The sequence below is a fragment of the Sinocyclocheilus rhinocerous genome, unplaced genomic scaffold (genome assembly GCF_001515625.1).
Source record: "Sinocyclocheilus rhinocerous isolate Xijiao unplaced genomic scaffold, SAMN03320098_v1.1 scaffold834, whole genome shotgun sequence".
In the NCBI taxonomy this organism is placed as follows: domain Eukaryota; kingdom Metazoa; phylum Chordata; class Actinopteri; order Cypriniformes; family Cyprinidae; genus Sinocyclocheilus; species Sinocyclocheilus rhinocerous.
The window spans coordinates 1,573,529-1,579,528 of NW_015645089.1; positions in this window are offsets into that span (position 1 = coordinate 1,573,529).

Genomic DNA, 6,000 nt, shown 5'->3' on the forward strand with positions numbered 1-6,000 from the left:
TTGGTTATATGGTTTTGAGACCCTACACCCTGCGTAGGGTGAGTGGTTTAAGACTGGTAGCGCTGTTGTTAGTTTAGGGTTTAGAAAGTGGCACAGGTGGGCATGCTACAGGAAAAAGTGGGCAGGATGGAAAGATGTACAGCAACAGTGAGGAGGGGTCTATCCAAGCGACGTCATTAGCATAAGAAAAGTATGCAGTGTTTGCGCTGAGCTGTACGCACTTGATAACGGCATGAAGCGTGCCAGACAAACACACACTTAATCGTACATGACATCTCACCAGGTGGTGGCCAACACCACATGTCTTTCCCTCTTTCTATTTTTACCCCCTTTCTTTTGGTTTCTTAAAAAAGAATAAATCCTTGAAGCACCGTTTGTCCCTCAGCAATGCTTTGTGACTCGGTCCATACAAAAGCTTCGGATTAGGGTTTATGCTGGCTTCTGGTTTCTGTTTTATTGTTTACCACATCACCGGCTAGCCTGTGCCATTCGCCACAGCAGAGCTAATATGAGAATATTTTAAAACAATTTTATATTAGAACCCCCTGCATACACACTCTGTCACTTCTTCGTTACATATGATGGATAGCCCAATTTAAAAAGCTGCTGAGGGAGTCTAATTTAGGCATGAGATTTTTAACGAGATTAAACATTTCACATTCATAGCGGGTAATCGATGCAGACATTTCCATCATACGTAGACCTTGCTGCTCCAGTGTTTACATACAGATTTAAATATATCCGTCACAGAGTAATTACATTAAAGTCACATCGGAGAATGGCCATTCTTGGGTCTGGAGGTCGGCACTTTATTTACTAAATATTTAGACGTTATGATGAACGTAGGAGGTGAGTGGGAGTAATATTTAAAGTGCAATTATTAATTTCCTTTCACTTTCCCTTTTCCATCCAGTCTTGTTCTTCTCCTCTCCTTCCCTTCTCATTTCTGTCCTCCAACTGTGTTTGTCATTATATTTCTGTAATGGAAAATTTCTAATTTTCCTAATCTCTCCCCAACGCCGCGTGCAGTCTTCTCTTTTCTTTTATGGAAAATATTGCAGTGGTCCTCTGGTGGCCTGTTGGCTGGAACATGATTTATTTGAGTTATGTGTGGATGTCCAGTGTAGAATAGCCCATTGTGCGAAACACAAAGAGGAAGGCCAGTCTCTGCAGCCAGGCAGATTGCACATCCTGGAATCAGAGACAATAGTCTTCACCCTGAGTTCTATTAAAGAACGCAAAGAGCTGCATACTAATTATGCCTACATTAAACTGGTGGCCGGTGCTGGACTTTACAACCTCTGAAACATATGGATTGTTTTATGCCTCAATATCTTAAAATCTCAATTGTATTCTCCCAGAGAGTGTTTTTCCGAATTTAATGTCACAGAGCAATGGCATGGAATATCTTAGTACGTGATTAAAACGATGTGATATACATCATAGATCATTCACTTTTTATGAAAGAAAACAAATGCAATAAATTTTTTTAATATTCATAGAAAATATCGGTATTAAATAGAAAAATGGAATGCATCATCAAAATAAGACCAAAAGCAGCCTTTTAATGTGCATAGTGTACCGTGTTTAAAAAAAAAAAATTTCTGATAATTGAACATAAAATGAAGTAACTGCTATAGAAACAGTCTGCTTATTGAAACTACACCCTCATTTCTCGTTGTGCCGTCCTCTGCCCCTCTCCCCTCTCTCCTCTCTCCTCTCTCTGCAGGTGCACAAGCAATTTAATGAGATGCAAATGAGATATGCATACAGCCAATCTCATGTGCCATGATTAAGCGCAGGATATTAACCATTCTCTCTCTCACTTTCGCTCGCTCTTTCTCTCTCTCTCTTTTCATCTAGTAAATCCCATCTTCGTCTCTGTCACTCCATTGCAGGTTTGCTGCAACAAAAATATCTACAAGAAAGAAAAAAAAAATTGAGGAGAAAGATCCTTTCAGATTTCTGTGCAGTTTCTTGCATTTTGGTGCTGCTGAGGGCGCGTATCCTCCATTTTCTGCACCCCCCCCCTCAACTGTTGCCTTATTCCCTCTTCCTTTGACGCGCCTCTTTTGTGTTAGTGTATGAGTGTGTGCGTATGTGTGTGTGCAGTTTTTTTTTTGACATAATCCATTTACATAATAAAGATGAGGTAAAATTAAGATCCCCACAGGAGTAAAGAAGAGAATCCCAGCGATACAAACCTCATTAATACAGCGGCATTAGCATATCCGTACATAATTGTCCGCAATCGGTACAAAGAAAGACGTAAAAGCAAAAAAACAACAGGAACCGCAAATTAAACAGCTCATTTCGCGAGGTTATTAACGTCTAATTTGAACTTGTTTATCGAAGGTTACGCTGGAAACAATGCCCGTTTCGGAACCAATCCTGCGTCGCTTAACGAGAACGATGCCAACGAAGGATTCAAAGCACAAAGGTGTGTAAATCCCTTCCTTCGGAAAGCATGAGAAGGAAGAGGAGGAGAGAAAATCTGCATTATTTATACTCCTCTACAATGTCAAACGCATCCAGTGAGGGACTGAATTCTCTCACTCACTCTCTGAGAGGCATCCTCTTCTCTCTGACTCAACAGGAAGTTTCGAACTAGTATTCAAGCACAAAGTCACTCATTACTGTGTCTATGATGGTTTAAGATCCTCTCCTTGCTTTTGGAAAGCTCTAGTAGGTCCATAAAACTGCAAAAGTAGTGCATTCTCCTGGTAAAGTTCACCATGCTAACACCCACCAACATATATCCTTTTGGTGTTCCCGACGTACTACAAAAAGTAGTTCATTAGTGCAAACCATTCTTTTATGTTTTTGCAATAGATAAAAGCCATATTCCATAATGACTTAGCATTTTGATCAATCTGTTGAGTCACTGTACGGTAAGTCGAGGCCTGCGGTTTCTTTAGCTCCTCCCTGTTTGCTTGGATCCACAGTTGTTTCCTCAATTCTTCATGTTCTGTCTTGTCCAACAAACTTGTTTTTGAACAGCAGACTGTTTCTTGATTCTTCCTTTTCTTTCCATTTATCCTTTTTACAAACCCTGTTGAACGTAAGTGCCATCGGCATTGCTGGCATCCGCTGACATTCCTTCAGTCTGGGTTGCCCATCACTTTTGTTCTCACAAGTGTTCCTGCCACATTCCTCCTCACCAAATCTGTCACACTAATTAACCCAACAAACTCTGTGAGTGTTAATTAAGCTGTCGGATCACTGTGTTTTTCAGTCTTGTTTTGTATTTCGTCCCTAGGGCTCTTTGTCTTTGCCAAGTGGCACGCGTCGGGGGCTGGTTACCGCAGGAACATGCTGGCACTCTGCCATTCCCGAGCCACCGCCAACTTCCCAGCGGCATACGGTGACGCAGAGATCCTGGCACGCTGCCGAAGGTTGGTGCGTGCCAACGAGAATAACAAGACAAGTCACATATCTCCATTATGACAAAGCAGATGCCGTCGTACCCGCGTCGAGTGGCATCGACACCAGGGCATGTGCTGCTTACTCTCTAGGGGATGTGCCTACTTGGAGCCTGGCACGGTCACGAAGGAGACAGCGAAACGCAGGATGGCGAAGCCTGCGGGAACCAAAATTACGAGGTCTTGGCGAAGAGATCTGCGCTTTTCTGAAACAACAAGAGGATAAAAGGTTCGTTAAGAGGCACCGCATCAGTTTATCGCAACGTTCAGATTTGCATACTCACACAGTTGCCATGCTGACGAGCTGGCGGACGGATCTTCAAAGAGCTCCAACTTTTTGATGCTCGGGAACATTTCGTTTGGAGAATTGGCAGGGGGGTGATGCCTCTCTTTTCTCTTGTTATCTGTCTCTCCTCCTCTCTCCTCTGTAATGCCACCCTGCCTACACGCCTTCTTTGGCACCGGCGCTGAGTGGATGGCACTGTGCCAACCTCGCAAAACCATGGTGTTCATTCGCCACTCTGCGTCGTGCCCTTCCCCCCACACACCCTCCCTCTTCAACTCTTCAACCTTTTTCTCTTTCCATCCCTCATTCAGTCGCTCTACTTTGGATCCATGTGCTCTCTTTGATGGCTGAGTGGTAGAAATTATTTCTGATATGTCGAGCACTGTGTTTGCTTCAGCATTCATGTCCGTAAAGCGTGCTACAGTAACTTTCTATAGCGTTTTCTTGTCGCTGCTCTTCAGCTCTGATGTGCTTTTTATTTCTTGCCATTCAAAGATCACAAGTGTGCTTTTATGTCCCTTATGATACTCCACTTCCAGAGACACCCAAGCCTGTTCGCTGGGCCCCAACAAGTTGTTCTTCCTTCTGTTCTGTTTTCTATTCTTTCATTCAGCGAATCTAAGCATGAAGCGTTTCGCAACAGGAGGTCACTGCGATGCAAATCAAGCGGATTAGCATATCATTTAGTGGAATGCATATGCAAATTTGTGAGTTTTCAGCTTTGAACAATTCAAAAGTCTCTTATGTGTGTCTTGATACCTCTTTCTTTTTACAATCTCTAATCTCTTCTCTCTCGCTCCTTTTTTCTCGTTTACTCGTCACCTTTTGTCTCTAAGGGTTTGTAAAGGCGAAATGCCATGCCATCAAGATTACCAAGGGGCATTGACAGTATTTTAGGGTAAAATAGTCCGCCTTGTGGGCATGTCTGCCCAGCTGGGCATCAACTCCCAGTACACAGAAGAGAACTAATGTATGCATGGCACACATACTGGTGGAGGAAACACTCATAGTTGTGTTTTTTCTTGGTAGTAGAATGTATTTATATTAATAAGTTTTGAAATTTTTGAATAACCATGGAAATTATGATTTCCAAAAGAAGGGGCCTGAAATTGCAGAGGTACAACAACAATGCAACAAAGCAAATTTTGTTTGCAATATGTACTTAGAAGTGCATATTTTTCTCTGTTATGTTTTTTTAAATGTAAGTATTGATTCTAATTATCCATTTATTTTTTGATTGCATAACCGATAACAAAATATTGACCCATAAAATATTTCATTTTTATAATTCTGTACAGTATCCTGCATGTTTGTTTTTCTTAATGTTTTATTTTTTAAGTTATGTAAGATGAATAACAGTAGAACTGGGTTATTTATCACTTTGATGTAAATTGGTTTGCCTTAAACATTGCTTTTACTATCATAATAGACCCTCAAATGAAAAAATATATTTTGACACGATTAGAAAAATGAGGGCCATCCAAAATCTTGAATATGAATGAATAGATGAGAATATTAAACACAATTTAAAATTCCAGGCATGATTTATTATGCCAGTTTAATTGCATCAAACTGATGATTTATACCCAGTGATTCAAGACACAATGTCTTTTAAAATGGCTAATGAGGTCATTATATTGCACGTTCATTTCTGAAATATTTTGGCTAATTTGATAATGCCCAGTGTAGTATTCTCAGTCCCGTTTAACACATTTGACCATACTTGCCAGATTTCCCTTCGCAGAAAATGTTAAAAGTACACAAAAGCTGTAATGTAACACTTACAAACACTTACACAGTGTTGTTTATTGCAATTACAATAATTTCATTACGTCTATACGCATACACACACACACATATATACAGGTATATACAGTATATCTGTGTAGCTCTATCAGTCTATATGAACTAATTAATAATTGATATAATTGTATATGTGTGTGTGATTTTAATATGAAAATAATTGTACTTTGGTTCATTATATTAAAAGAGCTCCTTTGTGTTTATTTTAGCAACTTCCTGTCAGTGTACACTTGTTCCCTATGCCATTTGCAGTGCCCTTCAGACTGAGCGGATGCACTTCCTGCGATTTAAAAAGATGACCAGATATGAGACGTTTGCTTTAGCAGGACGCTGCTGGGGGAATGGAACATATCAAATTCTATGTAAGTTTACTCATAATGTCACATGCATACTATCATCTTTGTTGCATATACAGTACATACAACTTGTGTTAAAAAAGCGGGGGGGGTTCTTTAAATACGGCTACCGAATGAATGCAAATTGCATTGC